Source organism: Canis lupus, chromosome 19 (assembly GCF_048164855.1).
Source record: "Canis lupus baileyi chromosome 19, mCanLup2.hap1, whole genome shotgun sequence".
Lineage (NCBI taxonomy): Eukaryota > Metazoa > Chordata > Mammalia > Carnivora > Canidae > Canis > Canis lupus.
Genome location: NC_132856.1, coordinates 21193397 through 21213636, shown reverse-complemented (window position 1 = coordinate 21213636; position 20240 = coordinate 21193397). Strand labels below are relative to the sequence as shown.

Here is a 20240-nt window from a genome sequence, read left to right as displayed (position 1 = left end):
CTTTCTATCTGTTCGCCCCACATATTGCCATGGCTCCATCTTTCTCATTGTCTAGATGTCTGCTAAATGTCCCCCCTTCAGAGAGGACCTCCCTGACTGAGATAGCAGACACAGCAGAACCCCCAGTCAGTTTCCCCCTTATCCTGCTTTATTGTTCTTTCCATCATCGCTATGCCCTGGCATTACATGTTGTATTCTTTGTTTTTGCCTGACTCTCTCACTAGAGTTTAATTTCTATCAGGACAGTGAATTTGCTTTGTTTCGTTCTGTATCCCTAGTACCTAGAACAGTATAGAAAATGTTCCTCCACATAGTATTGTGGAATGAATGAAGCACTTTTACATCTATTACCCCCTTGAAGCCCCAAAGGACCCAGTGAGGTAAGAACTATTGTTACCGCCTTATTTGACAGTTGAAGAATCTGAGTCAGGGAAGTGATTTGCCTAGAGTCAGGGACATGGTTTGAGTTCAAATTCAGCATATGATTTTGCAGCTCCACCTCTTTTTTCTTTTTTTAAAAGATTTTATTTATTTATTTATTTGAGAGACAGAAAGAGAGACAGAGAAAGAGAGACAGAGAAAGAAAGGAAGAAGGGAAAACAATCTGAAGCAGATTCTGCACTGAGCACAGAGCCTGATACCAGACTGGATCCCAAGACCTTAAGACCATGAGCTGAAACCAAGAGTCAGACACTTGACTAAGCCACCCAGGCACCCCCACCTCTACCTCTTAATTTCTGTCTTCACTGTGCTGCTTCTGAAACACAGCTTTCATTGACAAAGAACCAGCCAGTTTGGGAGGTTGCCTGAGGAAGGTGAAGTTCAAGCGACCCTTTCTGACAGAAGGTCCCAGGGTCCTCCTAAACACAGATTTTCTGGCTCTGGTATACCTAGTTCAGGAGCCCACATTATAGTGAGTTCTTGCCGAATCAGACAAGACATGTGTGCCAAAACCCAGGGAATGAGTGATGCACTTTGGCACTGCTCCATTTGGGGCCTTAGGAATATGCAGAGTGAGGGTTCCCTATGATAGTGTGATTTCCTTCATTGATTTGACAATATCTATTGTTGCTTTGGACACAGAAATTGCTTCCCCAGCAGCTTGTCCTTGATACTTTCTACCTTTAGAATCAGAGTCACAGAATTTGGAGGCTAAAATGGAGAGTCAAGACAATCAATCTAGCTACTTGTGTCCTTTTAGCTCAGAGGCAAAAAACCTGGGGGGAGGGAGCATTGAGATTACAGAGGGCTTTCACACATGCCTCTCCTCCGTGAGAGTTACCATCGTCCATCTTAGAATGAAGATGTGCACACTGAGGCTCATGCAGGACACATGACTTGCCTAAGGCCATAGACCCATGAGCAGGTTTTTTTTTTTTTTTTTTTTTTTTAAATTCATGAGACACACAGAGAGATAGGCAGAGACATAGGCAGAGGGAGAAGCAGGCTCCATGCAGGGAAACCAATGGGATTCCAGGATCATGCCCTGAACTGAAGGCAGATGCTCAACTGCTGAGCCACCCAGGTGTCCCCAACAAGCAGGTTTTAAACTTTCAAAACTTGCTTTTCTGATGGCAAGCTACCTCCACTTTCCCACAGAGGGAACCCATGGAACCCAAACATCCTGGAATTCATTAAGAATTGAATTAAGAACGAGGCTTTGGGCAGCCTGGGTGGCTCAGGGGTTTTGAGCCGCCTTCAGCCCAGGGCCTGATCCTGGAGACCCGGCATCGAGTCCCACGTCGGGCTCCCTGCATGGAGCCTACTTCTCCCTCTGCCTGTGTCTCTGCCTCTGTGTGTGTGTGTGTCTCTCATGAATAAATAAATTAAAAAAAAAAAAAAAAAAAAACGAGGCTCACCCACAGGAACATGTAATGTTGGAAGTCTGTTGATACAGTCATGGACTGAATTGTGTTCTTCCTCAAATTCATAGAGTAAACCCTAACCCCCCCAGGACCCCAGAATGTGACTGCATTTGGAGACAGGGCCTTGAAAGCAGTGATTAAGTTAGAATGAGGCCTTTACACTGGGACCTAATCCAATGTGACTGGTTTACTTAGAAGACAGGAGAAACATGAGGGATGTATGCACACAGAGGAAAGGCCATATGAGGACCTAGTTACATAGAGGCTGTCTGCAAGTCAACCAGAGGCCCTTGGTGAAACCAACCTTGCTGACCATCATCTCAGACTTCCAGCCTCCACAATGAGAGAAAAATTTCTGTTAAGTCACCCAGTCTGTTGTATTTTGTTACAGCACCCCATGCACACTAGTAGGACACGTGTCATGAGTTTGTAGGTGGCTAAAGAGAGGCCACCCATGGGATAGTGATAATCAACCTGTATGGAGTGCTTGCTCAGGTGTGCTGCTGAAAGCTTCAGATGCTTTCATGAATGAATGCTAACAAAACCCCATGAGGTGGGTTCTGTGAAGGCGCCCTTTTTATGAATAAGGAATGCAAGACAAAGTAGAGTCACAGCCCTGAGTTGCACATCTGTAAAGTGGCAAGGCTAGGATTCAAATCCAGGCAGTCTGGGCTCCCAAGCCCTTGTCCTAAAGGATCTAGTTGAGTTAGTCATCATTCCCATCTGGAAGATGGGAATCTGGAATCTGACACTCAGATACTTGTCCAACATCCCAGAGCCAGGGCATGGTGGAACCAGAATTCCAAGTTCTTTGCATTTCATCACAAATGGAATCCCTGGAACTCAAGAATCCTGAAAGTCATTCAATGGAGGAAGGGAAGGGACCCAACCTGAAAGAGCACAAGCAAAAAATCTATGTATGCACAAACTGAATTTGTCGGGGGAGAGGCATATGATATAGAAGTTTGGGCCAACTGAAGGGTGAGGGGAGAGGGTAACATGGAGCCAGAACCTGGGAAGCCTGGGAAGAAGGGAATGTAGAAATCAGAGACCTTTGAGGAGCACAGAGTCCCCCAACCCCTCTCTGTGCCCTCTCCCTGTTGCTCCTGCCCATGCACAGAGAAGTAAAGGATTTTGCCCCACGCCACCTATTGAGGCAAGCATATCGAGCTGGCAGGATTCATTCAGGTGTCCTTGACTTTCAAGACCACTCCTCCTCTTACTTTCATTTTTAGCTTTGATAGCTATTTACAAGGCACCTCCTATGGGCCTGATACCAGAGGCTGATAATACCAGGATAAAGGACATGGCAGGTTTTGGCCCCTGGAGCACACAATCTGGAAGAAATGGGTACACATGCAGATCATTTCCAGGGTGGTAAGCACCCTGATGGCCAGGTGATCATAGTTATCAGTGTTCTTTTTTCTCCTTTCCCAAGCAGTTTATTGGGCCTGTGCTCTCTGTCTTAAGGAAGAAATCTGACAGAGTAGAAGAAAAAAGGACCTCTCAGTCTCGGCCTCTTGTGTTCCATAATTCTAAACTCACAAAGTTCCCCTAGGGGCAACCCAGGGCGGGTAGGGGGATAAACAAATGTCCCAAAGAAGGAAGTGGAGGGGAGCGCTTTTTTCTAGACAAGAAAACTCTTCACAGGTGCTGGCGGAGGGAGAGAAGACAAGGAGTTAATTGGAGAGAGCTGAGGGACAGAGAGCAAAGGGTGGGGGTGGGCAAGAAGGCAGCAGGACCTCAGAGCAGGTGCAGTGGTAGTAGTATCCATGCGGACAATGCCAAGGCTGCCTTGCAAATTCTAGGGACCCAGTATGGACTAAGCATTGCCTCCATGACTCCTCAACTTGAAGGGACCATGAAGACCAGGAGTGTCTTTATGGCAACCTGTGATGAACAGATGCCCCAAGACCAGGCAGGAACCTCCCTCCCTTCAGCACTGCAACACTAGAGTATCTAGAACTTAGATTCACCCCTAGAGAAAGGGGAGCCCCAGACTGATGGAGACTGACTTGGGATGGGGTTCAAAATACAAATCAAGATGAAAGAGATGAAAATAAGGAAAGATATGCCTGGCATGCCTGAAATGTATGCCGGCTAAGTCATAGGAGAGGCAAACCAAGGTGCACGAGAACATGCTGGCCAGTCAGGATAGTCCAGGGAGGCCTCAGAGAGGGTATCCCAGGCCCAGGGAACCATACTTGCAATGACACTAAGGGACAGTGGCTCATGGACCACAAGGAAATCAGTGTGTTCGAACTACAATGATCAGAGCAGAGGAGGTGACAGTACAGAGAGGTGAGCCCTGTCTTGATGCAGCTTACACACCTTGCACATTGGCCAGAGTTTATCTTGAAGATAAGGGTAGACTATTGACACATTGTAATTAAGGAAGCTAGAAGATTAGTACCGAGTTTTAAAAATCTCCTTGGGAGCAACACAGACCGTGGTGACCTCTCAAAATGAGAAAGGGTGCAGAAGGACAGCAAAGATGGCAAAGAACTGAAACGGACAAGGAGAGGGTTAATGGGAAGAAAGAATAAGACATCTTCAAGCAGAATCTCTTGGACTTTTTTTTTTAAGAAAAATAAGAGATTTGTTTTCCTTTTTTTTTTTTTTTTTTTTGAGAGAGAGAGAGCATGCTTGCAAGCAGGGGAGGGGCAGAAGGAGAAGGAGGGAGAGAATATTAAGCAGATTCCATGCTCATCGCAGAGCCTGATGCTGGGCTTGATCTCATGACCCTGAGATATGACCTGAGCCAAAACCAAGAGTTAGAGGCTTAACCGAGCCACCCAAGCGCCCCCCCAATATTTTTCTTAATTTGGACCTCCCTACTCTCACCCCTTCCAACTGAGCTCACTTCCTACCATTAGTCCAAAATGAGGACTCTCTCCACCGGGCATTAAAGCACAATCTACCACCTGCCCCCGCCCTGCCCCCCCAGTTCAGAGGAAATAGTGTTGGGCCTGAGGCTCAACAGTCTTTATCCTAACCTGGTCCCAGCTTCAGATGCACAAACATGTGCCTTCTCTAGTCACTGGAGACTTTTAAACAGCACCAGCTGGTGCTCTAGCTGATTGGGACCTTAAATGCCACTACCCATCAGAGAGGAGGCTCTGACTAGATTCCAAATCTGTTCTTTAAATTATTTTTCAAAAATATTTTTTTAAAAAGAAATGTATAGGGGGCGCCTGGGTGGAGTCAGTTAAGCGTCTGCTCTCAGTTCACGTCATGATTCTTGGGTCCTGGGATCAAGCCCTGTGGCAGGCTCCCTGCTCAGCGGGGAGGCTGCTTCTCCCTCTCCCTCCAACCCCTTCCTTGTGCTCTCAAGCCTGCTCTCTCTAATGAATAAATAAAATCTTAAAAAAAAAAAAAAAGGCCATCCTAGGAATATTCTCAAGTAAAGTCTCTAGTGAGATTTTGGCTGATATATGAAATTACAGATAACACATAAGACCTCCCCCACCAGGTGTAAGACTAAACCCCAGCTTGGGGCCTGGCCTACAATGTTCAGAGAGATATGTTGCCTTAAGGAGTTGGACTAGTGATGTTGCAGCCCTCCTGGTCTCTGTAAATGAGGTCTTGCCAGTCACCAGCAGACAGACAGAGAGCATCCAGCTTCAGTCCTTGGGCCCTTCCTTTTACCGGGATTCGCAAGCAGGATCCCTGTTAGGGAGGAGCACGTACTTCTGTTCGAGGCTGAATGATACCAAACCTGCCAGGTATAGACATGTTAACTTGACTTGTCCAAGCAATACTCATGGCTCTGGCCATCCTCAATTAGTCCCCTATCAATGACCAGGGACAGGTGAGAGCAGAAGTACAGGAATTCCAAGACATTCTGAGAACGGGCCTAAGAGCTGAGGTCGGCACTGATAATAGCAAATGGTGCTCCAAACATCTGGGCCAAATCCTACATGAAGAAATGGTCAGGAATCGAGATGCCCATAAGAGAAATAAAGGGGTTCAGGTCCTTAATGAGCTTCTCCGAACATCGCAACACCAGGGCCACTGGTCTTGGTAGAAAGTCTTTCAGGAGCCCCTCAGGTACTCTCACATAGCATAACCTGAAGATGTCGGCCACTCAGCCCAGGCAGATGGCCAATGGCTTGGCCTTGCTGTGGCTCTCTAGGTGGTATGCAGGACAGGCCATACAGTATTTTGGTGGGGATGGCCATGATGGTGCTGGGGCACAGCTTGGCCATGGCAGCCCAAAGTACCTTGGTTTAGAATGCATGATCCTGGCTGTTGGTCCACATGGCCTGGCTCCTGGGGAGCTGCAAAGCCAAGCCCTGTCTCCCACTACCTGAGCAGGGATCTGCACATACAGAGGAGGACAGTTAACTGTGCTCAACCCCAATATGGTCCTCAGCCACCTGCAAATCTCCTGGACTTAATTCATGATTGGACTTTGGGGGTGAGGCACAGGGAGGAGTCAAGGATGATGCCCAGGTTTCTGACATGGGTGAATGAGTCAACCATGGTGATATCAATAGAACTAGAGTAATAGGAAGGGAGGCTGTTTGGAGGAGGGGATATTGAGTTGAGCTGTAGATATGATGAATTTGATGTACCACTTAGGAAGCTTTTAGCAGCAAGTAACAACAAAACAAAGCAAAAACCCATACACGCAATAAGGAAATGTATTATTTATAATATAGTTGGAAGCCCCTGTCCTAGGTGAGATTTAGTCAGCTGGTCATTAAGGACCCAGGTACCATCTTCTCTTGTTGAATTTGACCTATTTCTCATGGTTACAGATGGTAGTCATGACTCTAATATTACAAGGCACAGCAATATCTAGGAGAAAAGAAACCATCATTCATGTGTCTATTTAAGAGAGAGAAAAACTTTTCCTAGACATTTGCAGAAATCTCCCCTGCAAAAAAAAAAAAAAAGGAAAGAAAGAAAGAAAAAAGAAATCTCCCTTGCCTGAGTCACATGCTACTCCTTAAGCAATCACTGGCTTCAGCCAATCATCCACCACCCCTACAAGTGACTGTGGCACATGCAAATGGAGATATGTTGGAAACGGTTGGAAATGAGGAGCAGAGGACAGATTTTGGCTGAAGATAGCATAGAGGTGCTATGATGAAAGCTGTGAATGTGCTCCTGTGGGCACAGAGCAGAAAGAACAAGGAGCCAAACACAGAACTCCGGAGAATACCTCTATTTAAGGGGCTACCCGAGGAAGAAAAATTGCAACGTTAATGGTTGAGAAGTTGACTCTGGATTCAAACAGACCTAGATGGGAAGTCCAGTCCTGCTGCTTATTAGCCATTGACCTAAAAGGTGAAGATCACTCTGAACCTTCATCACTCTGAGCCTTACTTTTTCTTGTCTATAAAAGGGAACCAGTAAGTACCCCCTCCCAGAGCTGCTGTGAAGAATTGATAAGAAAATGCCCACAAAACCCCACATGACCACAGCCCACAGCAGCTGCTCCTAGCCATTGGTGTAGAAGAGAAGCCTGGAGAGTGTCTGAGGAGTGAAGGGGGAAGCCGGAGGATAACCAGGATGGGATGGGGTCATGGAAGGCACAGAGCAAGAGGGTTTCAAGGAGGAAAGAGTGGGCAATTATGTCATCTGCTGAAGAGAGGTCGGGTCAAAAGTGGACTACAAAATGCCCTTTGGATTTAGCAATTAGAAGGTCACTGGTACCCTTGACAAGAGCACTTGGAGTGGAGTGCTGGGGTTGGGAGCCAGGAAGCGGGGGGTCAGCAGTCAAAACCAGAATTCAAGTTGCCTGGCTGCCAACCAACATCAGCGTTCTCTTCACGATGCCAGGAGCTGCTTCGTTTTGAAAATTCCCATTTTAAGTCATGCCTCAAAAATACTCATTTGGAGAGCAGTAAACAGTAGGATTCTACAATCTGTGAACGAAACGGCCCCTCTTCATCATTTTTAATTTTTTTGTGGGTAAAGCGAAGGTGGTTGTTTCCTTTCATTAGAAATATGTTGCATGCTTTTGGAGGATTTGTGTTTACGTTACCATTTTATTGCTATATGGTTCTTTTTTTATATAACATATTTTGCAACCATAAAAACAAACAAACAAAACAAACAAAACCCAAACAACATATGTGCTTTGCATTAAATTCAGAAAGTTCAAACCCCTCACTCTGTGCACATTTTCGAGGCAAAGTGTGGGACTAGGAAAACCCTAGGAGAAACATGCCGTTTGACAAATCCCCCTTTAAGAAATGATTAGCAGTTGCTTTTGAGACCGGTTTGGTCATACGGATCATGTTTGTCAGGGCTGTCATTAAAAGCCTAATATTTTTCCCATTGCAGAATGTCTCCAAGTGATTCAGACGTGGGCAGAGGCTAAGCACGGTCAATTTCGTGACCTCCCTCGTGCTACCCACCCCCTGTCCTGGCTATCTCAACTCCCCAGTGGATGATCTCTTATCCCTAGCAACAACTGCAGCTGCTACTGTTTCTTGACTCTGGCGAGGAAAGTGGGCTTAGGGCCAAGTCTACTGTCCAGGGCTCCCCATGGAAGATGCTAGAAGAGCACTATACGCTCTCTCACCATCAGTGACCCAAGTTCATCACCTCGGCCGCACATCTGGATTGCAACACATGGAGTTCAAAGGTCCAGCATGTGTGTCTGCACCTGGTCTAGCTGTTTAAACGGAGCTGACCTCAAACCAAACACCAGGTTCTATGCTGTTATTTATGCGGAGACTTGGATGCCAAATATAAATATTCACTTCGGCATCTTCTCCCCACAGGACTTTGTGACTAAAGAATGCATATTAACCATCTACGTGCCCAAAAAGCTACCCTACTCTTCTCTGAGTACAGAACTCCTCTCAAAAGAAGGCTGATCTCCTTTCTGACCATTGTGAATGTTTATTTGTTTAATAGTATCCCGGCTCCTTTCCACTGGGATATGGGGTTTGCTATAGCCTCTTGCATTTCAAGCCATCGGGTGGTGGGCATATTGCAGATGTGGTGCTTCCCATCCCCGGAAGAGGCTTGTGAGCAAGGACCATATGTTATTAAGACCTCTCAGAACTCATTGCCATTGCTGGGAGCACAGTCAGGGAAGAGAGAGGCAAAACGGGGCCGTGAAGCAGATGTGTGGGTCCTCAATGCCCAGCAGCTCTGAGCTCTTCCTCCTCTTTGAAGTCGGCTAAGGAAGATGGATGAGTGTGTGTGTGGTGGGTGTGGCTGAGAGCAGCCAGGGGCAGAACAGGTGTAGTCGTTTAAGGAAAAGGTAGATCATGACATTCCTGGACACAGGAATGGCCCTAGTTTTTCTGTTTCTAGAGAGAGACCCGAAGATACAGAGAGCACGATTTTTTTTTTTAAATTTTTAGAGACAGAGAGAGTATGAATGTGTAAGCAAACCATCGGGGAGGATCACAGGGAAAGGAGGAGAATCTTAAGCAGACTCCGTGCTGAGCACAGAGCCCAATGCAGGGCTTGGTCTCGCCACCCTGAGATCACAAACGGAGCCAAAATCAAGAGTCAAATGCTTAACCCACTGAGCCACCCCAGCACTCCCAGGGAACATGATTTCATTTCCACAAGTATATATTACCAAATTGATTCTAATATCCAATGTAGTAAGTGCTGGGGGGACAGGGGCATGCACAAAATACTATGGAGTTAAGAGAAAAAAAGACTCTAACCTTGACTGGGATACTAATAAAAGATTCACAGAGAGAGAAGCATTTGAATGGGATGATTGAATCATTCCTTCCTTCAACAAATGTTTATTGAGCCCTGTATGTGCCAGCACCACACTGGGCACTATGCAGAGAACAGACAAGGTTGCTCCCATCAGGGAGCTCACTCTTTCATGAAGCTATACTATATGCCTAGTGGGTGCCAGGCCCTGGGAGATGCCCTTTTGGAGATAACATTCTGTTGGAACAGATGAGACAATCAGACAAGTCACTTCAAGACTATATCAAGGGTATTATGATCAGAGAAGGACAGGAGGCTAAGGGATAATAAGAGGAGACTTGGTTTAGTTCAATGGCTTACAACCGGGGGAGGGGGTGATTCTGTCCTCTGGGGAAAATTTCACAGTGTCTGGACACATTTTTTTGGCTGTGGAAATTGGGGGAGGCGGGTACTGCTCACATCCAGCAGGTAGAGGCCAGCAATCCTGCCAAACATCCTACAACAGACTCTACAACAGAGAATTATCCAACCCGAAATGTCAATAACGCTGAGGCTGAGAAACTCTGGTTTAGTCCTTGGCTCGAGGAATGCTTTGGGGAAGAAGTACAGCTTGATTGAGAACTGGAGGATGCTAGTTCAGAATGCTGGGGAATAGGAGTCCAGCATCTAATCAGAATTTGAAATAATGAGGAGAAAGAGTCCCACCCAGGAGCTCTAGCTGAGAATGCAGGAAAGGTAGAGGGGAGTTGGTAGGAAATAGAACACAAAGTCCAGTCTGTTCCCAGAGTAACTAGAAGGTTTTTTGTGCCGTTTTGAAGTGTGGACTTTATCTGGAAGGTGTGATGGCTAATACAATCTCCCCACACCGCCTCCTTGGAAAATTTTAGATCTGGTGACATGATTCTGTTTGTTTTTAGAAAATCCACTCTAACAGCAATGCAGATGATTAGAAAGGGGGTGAGGGGGTGGGTTAGAGGCATGTGAGAGACTTTTGCAATACAGAAATGATGACTGGAGGCCATGGCAGTGAACATGGGGAAGCTGCAACAGACTCCTGAGAATAGAGACATTTTTATTCTTGATGATTAATTGAGTGTTGGGAAAGAAGGAATCGCTTAGGATGATTGAAGTTTCTAGCTGAGGGCTAGTGTGAGTGGTGAGGTGTGTGACAGAAGATAAGTAATTTGTAGGGGACATAGTTTAGTTTACAAATACGGTGTCGATGGTCCTGTGGGGACACCCAAGTGGACACATCCTGTTCACTGGGAGAAAAGCAGATCTGGAGACACAGATGTGGGAATCACGAGGGCCTAAGGATGGTAACCAAAGTCTTAAATGTGGAGAAGGCACTCAGGGAAAGTACCTGGTAAGAGATGAGAAGACAAAGGGCAGAATGTCGGGGTTCACACAGAGTTGAGGGGCAGAAAAAGAAGAAACCACAGAGGATGGACTGGAGGTATAGAAAGAGCAGTGACACCCACAGAGGGAAGGCCTCACTTTAAGAATAAGAAAGTGGTCAAGCTGTCGCTTTTCACCTCTACCTATAAATCTTCTCACTATTTTGCAGCAGAGGTTAAGCAGGATGTGAAATTAGATGAAGCCATCGGACATGTCAATCAAGAGGTCACTGGTGACCTTTTCAAGAGCAGTTTCACTACAATGGTGAGGGTGGAATTTGTTTAAAAACACTCAATTACCCAAATGTAGAAGAAGAAAATGGGAACCGAATGTCTTTATATCTGAGGAAGAATTTGAATAGCAGATATTCTGCAGGGTTGGCAAACAGAAAAGGAGAAACTCAATTAAGCAGAAAGCCAGATTAACAATAGGCCAAACCATGAGAACAGTTATTGTATACCAGAAAAGAAGTGTGGAGGCAAGCAGCCTCGGAGTCAATCTGGCAGTTTAGCAACGTCTTCAAGAATCTCGACTCTATTTTTTTGCTCTATCACTCTCATTCTAGTAACCACATGGTCACAAAATGGCAGCTGCAGCTCCAAGCATCACATCCTCACATGACATTACCTAAAGCAGGAAGAAGGTGCCAGGGACCAAAATGAGGATCACATCACACTCCTCTCTCCTTTCATTGGGAGACTTTCCCTTCTATCTTATCACATGCCTTCTCTTAAACCAATTAAGATGAAGGTAAACTGGACTGCCATAAGTGGCTTGCACTAATCATTATTCTTTCCTTAGGGTTAGGCCTATGGTTGCTTGAATATAATTGGTATTCTGTTCACAAGGAAGAAGGGGGACTGGTAGTTGGGGTGACAACTGGTAGTATCTTTTCATAGGGTGAGGGGCACACACCAGCTGCCTTACAGAATGGGATAAGCCCTTGGGGAGCTTTGAAAAGAATGATTAGCTTTTATAATTAATATTCACAGCTGAGACATGATAATAATATCCACCACTTATTGACTACCTAAAGGCTGATTATTCCCCAGATCTTATATACTCAGCAATATCAAGATGTAGATAATAATTGCGATGACAGTGCTGGCAGTGAAGTACACTTAATGAGGGCTTACTCTGTGCCAGGCACTTTATGTACATTCTCTCGATTTTCGAAACATGAGTGAGATGGACAGATGCTACTAATGTGCCCATTTTACAGAGGAGAAAACTATGTGTGGAGGTCCAATGACTTGCCTGAAGTCCCTCAGCTGGTAGCCGCCAACCCAGGACTGTCTCATCCCAAAGTCAGTGGCCACACTGATGACACTCTACCACTGCCTCTGATACAAAGAAGCCACTGGGGGGGTTCGTTACACCCCTGAGATGGAAGCAGTTATATGTGAGAATGGAAAATGTGCTGCCCTGAACTTTCCTCTTTACCAGTGTCCTGAAATTTCAGCATTTCATTTTCTCCACACAGCTTCGCAACTAAAGCACATCCAGCAGACAGCCCATTCCTTCCAGCTTCACACCCTCGTTAACCAGCTCACTGGTCTTCCACTGCACCTCCAGGACATCCCGGAGGCCGAGGCGTGCTCACGGGCCAGGTGCTTGTCCTGGGAATCAGAACGTCTCCCTGGTGGGAGCAAAGTTGCAGATGCCGTTGCGGGGGACTAGGATTACATTCTGAGGGCATTCATATGGAGTAAAGGAGGATCACCAATAAATGAGGACAGAAAGTCTCGGCTGTTCAACAGGTTTTCAACTGGAAATTTAGGTTCACATCTTGAAGTGAGAGCTTACAGTGCTAATTGCTCTCTGCTCTGTGCTCAGCATTCCACGGGCAACATCTCACTGAACCTCACAGTGAAGTTATGGAGAAGAGACTTATCATCTCTGTTTTATAGATGAAGAAATGGAAGCTTGGAGCATTTAAGCAATTTACTTAGGGTTATATAGCTAGTGAGTGGCAGAGATGACATTGAACCCACCCAGATCTGTCCCTCCAGACTGATCATCTCTAACCACAACGTCTTACTGCCCGGGACTCCCTAGGTACTGCCTGAATACACAGCTCCCGGTACTGAGTGAACCCAGGGTAAAGGCAGGAGGAAGGGGTTCTTGGAACTCACCATCTTCTATTTCTTTAAAATCCTATTTCTGTTCCAAATGCATTCCAAAGTGCATATATTTCAGGATGAGCACACATACATATTAAATCATGGCAGCATGTTGTTGGAAAGGCATTTTAACAGTACCACAAATAAAAGTAAAGAGGCCATAAATACTATATCACCCCTTAGCTAGGCCTATAGTGCCCTGGGGGTTGGGTGAAGGGGCTTTGAGATTTTTCAGAAAGAGAGAACCCTAAGGCAAGCCAGCCTTTCTCTGCGTTAATATAGGCTCTAGATTGGGCCTTCACCAAGTTGTTTTGCTAACCACGTTCCTGTTTCATTCCCCGCCATTCCCAAGACTGCTAAGATTGTCCCCTGTGGTTTGGGTTAAGGATTGTGTCTACAGAGCCGGAGGACCAGCTGAGAAGTAGCAGCGAGAAGACCCCACCCACCCACCAATAGGTGGGAACCCAGTTCTGGCACCAACGTCAACCCCTCCCTCCCTTGAAAATGGCTAACAAAATTTAGATTCCTCTTGCTAGACACTAGGTATGATCCAGAAATGGCATTATCACAAGTCATAATCAAAACTTAAATCAGAGGGAATCTGAAACAACGTTATACCTGTCTGACCCTCCCCTAGCACACAGTGCACCCAAAGGGTGGCCTAAGATGTGAATTAGAACATGGCACCTCTTTCTCCGAGCAACACAACCTGGTGCCAGGATATAATACATAATGCGTGAAGGCGGCCTGGATTTCAGCCCTCACTGTGCAAAGCACAAGGAAAAATGGCAGCACTGATTCAGGTCTTGTCTCAGATTCCCAGAATGTTTTCTAGGGTTTAAAAGCAGAAAGCTGGGGAACACATTCTCACCTAGCTTAAAGGGAAAGAAAGAATCTGAGAACTCTTTTCTTGTTGCATTACTTAAATCAAGCAGCTCAGCTTAGGAAGACTCAATTAAGAGGAGTTGTTGGAAAACCTCAGAACCATGAAAGGCCCAAGGCCGTGTTCAAAAAGCTTTCAAAAACTGTTAGCACAGAACAATTTTATTTAGTTCACAAAATTGGCATTGACCCAGCCAACACCTCTCCTCTTAGCTTCATCTCTCAGCCTCATTCCCAACTCCTCCTAACAGAGGTAGAAGGGAAAAAAGGCTTTGGAGGGTGGGCTCGAGGTCTCAGTTTAGAATTGGCCACAGTACTTTTGAGCTGTGTGACCCTGGGCAAGTTACTTAACTTCTCTGAACTCCAATTTTCTCACAGGTTATCATAGTGGATAAGTGAGATAGTGACACCTAAAGCACTTTATATTATGCTTGCCCCTTGGAAAATGGAGAATACATACTAGTTACTATTAACCCAAGCAGTGCTAGAAGAAAGAACTCCAGAGTAGTCATCCCATGTGACACCTCTTTTCTTCTTGCCCCAGCATCCAGCTGAGGTGGTCAGCACGTTAAGAGCCATGTGTGTGTGACTGGAAGTGATCATGACCAACTTTATCTTTTTTTTTTTTTTTTTTTTGCTTATCGAGAATCTATAGATGCGGTATTGGCTTAAGTATGGTGGTGAAGATAAAGACGAAAAAAATCCTCCACCCTTAAAGAGTTTGCAGATTGGTAACAAAAGACATGGCAAAGGGGCATCTGCTATTATCAGTTCAGAAAAAATTCTGGAAGCATCTCTCATTTATTTCCTCCCTGCTTCATCCATTACCTGGAGGGGCCAGCCCTTCTGTCATGTCTTATGACACCTGACTCATCCTGGGGACAGCTGACTGGACCAGAGCTAGACCACTGACCAGACCAAGCCAATCAAAAATTCTTTCCAGGGAATTTAAAATTGAGTGTCTTAGAATTCAGACTCAGGATGAAATTAATCATGGTGGTGAGTACAATATCAAAGGTAATATTAACTCGAGACTGCTAGATTTCTCAGCACACCAGTGGGTAAGCAGAGAATTTCAGAGCAAAGCAATGATGGGAGGCCAGGTAGCTCTAGAAAGACACGAAAGAGATGGAGGGAGTAGCCTTTTGGTTCCTAATAGCTATTCAGTTCTTATGAGGCTCAACTACACTTTTTTCAATGGGGTTTCATGAGTCTTCTCTTCCAGTAAACCCCTTTTTACTCAAGCAATTGATGCTCCCTGGTTCCACGGAAGAGCTATATGTGTGAGACCCACTGACTGGAGATAAGAAGCTGCCAAAGGCCATTCAGATACGATTCCTTTAATCAAAATAACTGCCTCTTGAACGCCTGATTAAATTAACCGTTTGGTTTTAATCCAAACAACTGTTTGGCAATTGAACTCATTTGAACAGATCCAGGAAAACAGGAGTATCATCTCCTTTTACTCAGAGCACCAGGATGTTATGTGATGGGAGACCATTCTCAAGAATTCCCTAGAAAATACATACTTCTGGGGAAATAAAATTCCAAAAGTTGTAGATAAAAAAGAAATGCAATTAACACAATTCTTTGTAGCCCTGTCTTGTGATTTCTCAGGGGAGCCAACCACTTGTTTTGAGGTCTTTGGCTTCTAGGTATGTACTTATTTTCACAATGGGCTTAAGGGACACTTTATGCCCACACCACCCACTGTATACAAGGCAGGGACAGCTGATCAACAATCGAAACACAATGCCCATCCAAAAGATCTTTTTAAAAAGCATAAACACAATTACTTTTATCCAAGCATCCTTTCTGAATATCCTGGGCTTGCCGGTACATTAGCAACATTATTTTGCCATCACTGAAGCCTCTAAAATTTAATTCAGGGAAGTCAATGAAAGGGATATTGCGTTTGAGGAATATGTATATTGCCTGGACATCAATTGGCATCTTGGGACTGCTCTGGGGCACTGAGGTCAAAGTTTAGTGATGCATGGAGTTGTCGTCCTAATGGTAAGTATTGATCAGTAGCCTCAGAAACAAGCAGCACGCACGCAGTCTTGCCCTAGCCAGACACCAGGCTCCCGAAAAATGAGTGTCTTTCCCAGAGATCCCTGAAAAACAATGCATGGTACACTCAAGCCTGCAATACAGAGAGGTACTAAGATAGTGAATGACTGCTTCAGCAGGATAAGTGGAAAATGATAAATAATACCGTGCACCATCTGCATAGCTATGATACCTGGTGGGAAGGGACTGAAAACCAATAAATATCTCATACACATAAATACGTTCATTTTCTATTGCTGCCATAACAAATTACCCCAAACTTTGTAACTGAAAGTAATAGAGATTTATTATCCTGCATCTCTATAGATTTGAAATCCCAGGTGGCTGGATCGGTTGCTCTGCTCTGGGTTTCAAAGGCCAAAATCAAGGTGTCAGCAGGGCTGCATTCCTTTTTGGAGACTTTGGGATGAATCACTTCCAAGCCCATTCAAATTCTGGCTGAATTCAGTTCCTTACAGATGTAGGGTTGACGTCCCTAGTTTCTTGCTGGCTTCAGTTGATTGCTGGTCTTTGCTCCTAGAGACTGCCCACATTCAAACTCATGCTTTTCACATTCCCCACCAAGCCTTTGTCACTGGTGGGGTCCCTCTCACACTTGGAATCTCACCAACTTCTACTTCTGCCAAATCTCTTCTACCTCCAGCCAGAGAAAGTTCCCTGCTTTTAAGGGTTCATACGATTAGATTGGGACCACTTGGATCATCCAGGGTAATCTATTTTAAAGTTTTTAATCTTTTTTTTTTCTTTTTTTTCTGAAAGAGAGAGAGAGACCATGAGCAGAGGGATATGTAGAGACAGTGGAAGAGGGAGAGGGACAAGCAGATTCCCTGCTGAGCAGGGATCCTGACTCGGGCCTTGATCCCAGGACCCTGAGATCATGACCTGAGCTGAAGTCAGATGTTTAGCCCCCTGAGACACCCAGGAACCCCTAAAATTTGTAATCTTAATTACATCTACAAAGTCCCTATTACTATGGGACATACTGTATTCACACATTGCAGGGATTAGGATGTGGACATTTTGGGGGACCTATTATTTGGCTTACCAAAATATATATACAGTTTTATATCCTGAAAAATGGGATTGCAGCCAGTGCCCTGGTGGGGTCTGCACACACTACAATCTCACTGAGCAAAATGCATTTGATAGCGTATGAATTATCTATTGCGGCATAGCAAATTACCCTAAAAGTTAGCAGTTTAAAACAATGAATCATCGTGATGCCACAGCTTCGGTGTGTCAGAATTCAGATGCAGCTCAGTTGAGTGCCCCTACCCTAAAAGTTGATTGTGAGGTCAAGCCTTTTGTGAGAGCTACAATTTATCTGAAGTTTCAACTGGGGGGGTTAAAGATCCACTTCCAAGTTTATTCACATGTTGACAGGCCTCAGAGGACCCACATCCAAGTTCACTGAGATATTACTGGCAAGCCTCTGCTCTTCACCTGATGGGTCACTCCATAGTCTGCCCAAGTGTCCTCCCAGCATGACAGCTGGGGATCTGAAAGATGGCATGGGCTGGAGGGCCACAGAGGGGGTGGCGTATCAAGAGAGAGTAAGAGTCTACAATGGAAGCCACAAATTTTTTTTTTTTTTTTTTTTTTTTTTTTTTTTTGAGAGAGAGCATGTGGTGAGGTGTGGGCATGGGAGGGGCAAAAGGAGAGGGAGACAGAGAATCTTAAGCAGGCTCCACACCCAAGACAGAACCTGATGCAGGGCTCAATCCCACAACCCCAAGATCATGAGCTGAGTCAAAATCAAGAGTCGAGACACTTAACTGATTGAGTCACCCAGGCACCCCTATGATTTTTTTTTTTAACCATCTTAACCATTTTTAAGTGCACAGTTCCGTAGGGTTAAATATATTCACATTGTACTCAGATTTCCAGAACTTTTCCATCTTGCAAAACCAGCACTCTATACTCATTGAACAACTCCTCATTCCCCTCCACCCCTGGCAACCCCCATTCAACTTTCGCTCTCTGTGAATCTGATTACTCTATGTGCCTCGCATTAAGTGGAATCATACAGTATTTTTCTTTTGGTGACTGGGTTATTTCACGAAGTATGATGTCTTCCAGTCCATCCATGTTATAATATGTAATAGGATTGCCTTCTTTTTTAAGGCCAAATAATATCCCATCATATGCATTACAGCACATTTTCTTTATCCATTCATCTGTCAATGGGCATTTGAGTTGCTTCCACCCCTTAGCTATTGTGAATAGTGCTGCAGTAAACATGGGTGTGCAAATATCTCTTTAAGATCCTGCTTCCAATTCCTTTGGGTATATACTCAAAAGTAGGATTGCTGGATCAGATGGTATTTCTATTTTTAATATGTGAGGACCCTCCATACTGTTTTCCATAGCAGCACATCTGAGTACAGATGTGTTCTAATTTCTCCATATCATCACCAACACATTATTTTCCATTGTTTTGTTTTGTTTCATAGTGGCCATCCTAATGGGTGTGAGGTGATTATCTCACTATGGTTTTGATTTGCATTTCTCTACTGATGAGTGACATTAAGGGTCTTTTCATATGCTATTGGCCATTTGTATATATTCTTTGGATGGAAGCCATGATCTTTTCAAAACCTAATATTGAAAGTAATATCCATCACTTTTTTTGTATTGTAATCATTATAAGTGAGTCAACAAACCCAGTCCACACTCAAGGGGAGCAGAATACTAGGAGGCAGGGATCATGAGGACCATCTTAGAGGCTGCCAACCACAGATGGAGTGCCAAGAGTCCATGCAGAGGATGGCTCAGGCCTTCAGTGTACCAAGGAACTTTTCTTAAACTTCCCTTATGAGAAGGATCACATAGGGCATTTATTAAAATCAGATTCTTAGGTTCTTCCCTAGAGGTGCTAACTCATCAGTCTTGGGTAGGGTTTAGGAATCTGCTTTTTTTAAACAACTGCCTAGGTTATTTTCTTTCTTTCTTTCTTTCTTTCTTTCTTTCTTTCTTTCTTTCTTTCTCTTTCTTCTTTCTTTTTCTTTTTTTTTTTTTGTATTTTTAAAAAAATATTTTGTTTTTTAAGTAATCTCTACACCCAACCTGGGGCTCAAACTCACAACCCTGAGATAAATAGTTGTGTGTTCTATGGATTGAGCCAGCCAGATGCCCCTGTTTCTCTTCTTAAAGATATAATTCATATGCCAAAAAACTCACCCTTTTAAAGTATATAACTTAATGATTTTTAATATATTCACAAAGTTACACAACTATCACCACTTTCTGAGAACATTTCATCACTCTTAGAGAAACCTCTATCCATTAGCACTCATTCCACATTCCTCTCTCCCTCCAAACTCCTGGCAACCACTGATCAAGGTTCTGTCTCTATGGATTCTCCTATTCTGGACATTTTGTATTAATGGAATCGTACACTATGTGGCCTTTTGTATCTGAATTCTTCCACTTAGTAAAATGTTTTCAAGACTTATCCATGTTGCAGCATGTTATCAGTACTTCACTTCTTTTTATGGCTGAGTATTATTGCATTGTATGGCTAGATCACATTTTACCCATTCATTTGTTGACGGATTCAGGATGTCTTTATCATCAAAGAGCCTGAGAAAGGCTACATTTTGTTTTGTTTTGTTTTGTTTTAAGTAAGCTCTAGGCCTAGTGTGGGGCTGGAACTTATGACTCCAAGATCAGACAGAATCACATGCTCTACCCACTGAGCCACCCAGGTGGCCCCAGAACCTGTATTTTAAACAAGTATCCCAGAAATAATTCTCTTGCACAGTAAAACTCAGAGCAGTAGCGAGGTGAGGTAGGTAGTAGGAAAAGTGAGGAAAACTATTCTAAGAACATTAGTCCCCAAAAGTATCTTTTCAACCCTTTTTAAAGGTAATGTGATAAGATGACCATTCGACATTTAGCAATATAAGTGACCAAAAAACGAGCAGAGGCCATATGAACACAGAATCTTGAGACACGTGCAGGAGGCAAAGATGACAGTTCTTTTGTGAGTGTTCCGTTTTCTGTTTTATCCTTCGGTAGACCCAGCCCTCTGGCCAGGCCCTGCCCCTAGACCAGCTTCTCCGGACAAAGGAATTTAACCAACTAGGTCTAACGTCATAGATTCCTAGAGTGGAGAAGGATGTAGGAGCTTATCTTGTCCAATGGATCACAAACACAGTTAATTTCCCAATCAATTTTAGGATTCTTTTAAAAATCCTGCTTTCTAGGGGCACCTGTGTGGCTCAGTCAGTTAAGTGACTGACTTGTGATTTTA

General features: G+C 44.4%; 1 pseudogene; it reads right to left on the bottom strand.

Moving 5' to 3' along the window:
- Positions 1-5537: 5537 nt before the first annotated feature.
- Positions 5538-7149, bottom strand: LOC140611195 (threonylcarbamoyl-AMP synthase pseudogene; annotated as a pseudogene).
- Positions 7150-20240: the final 13091 nt, after the last annotated feature.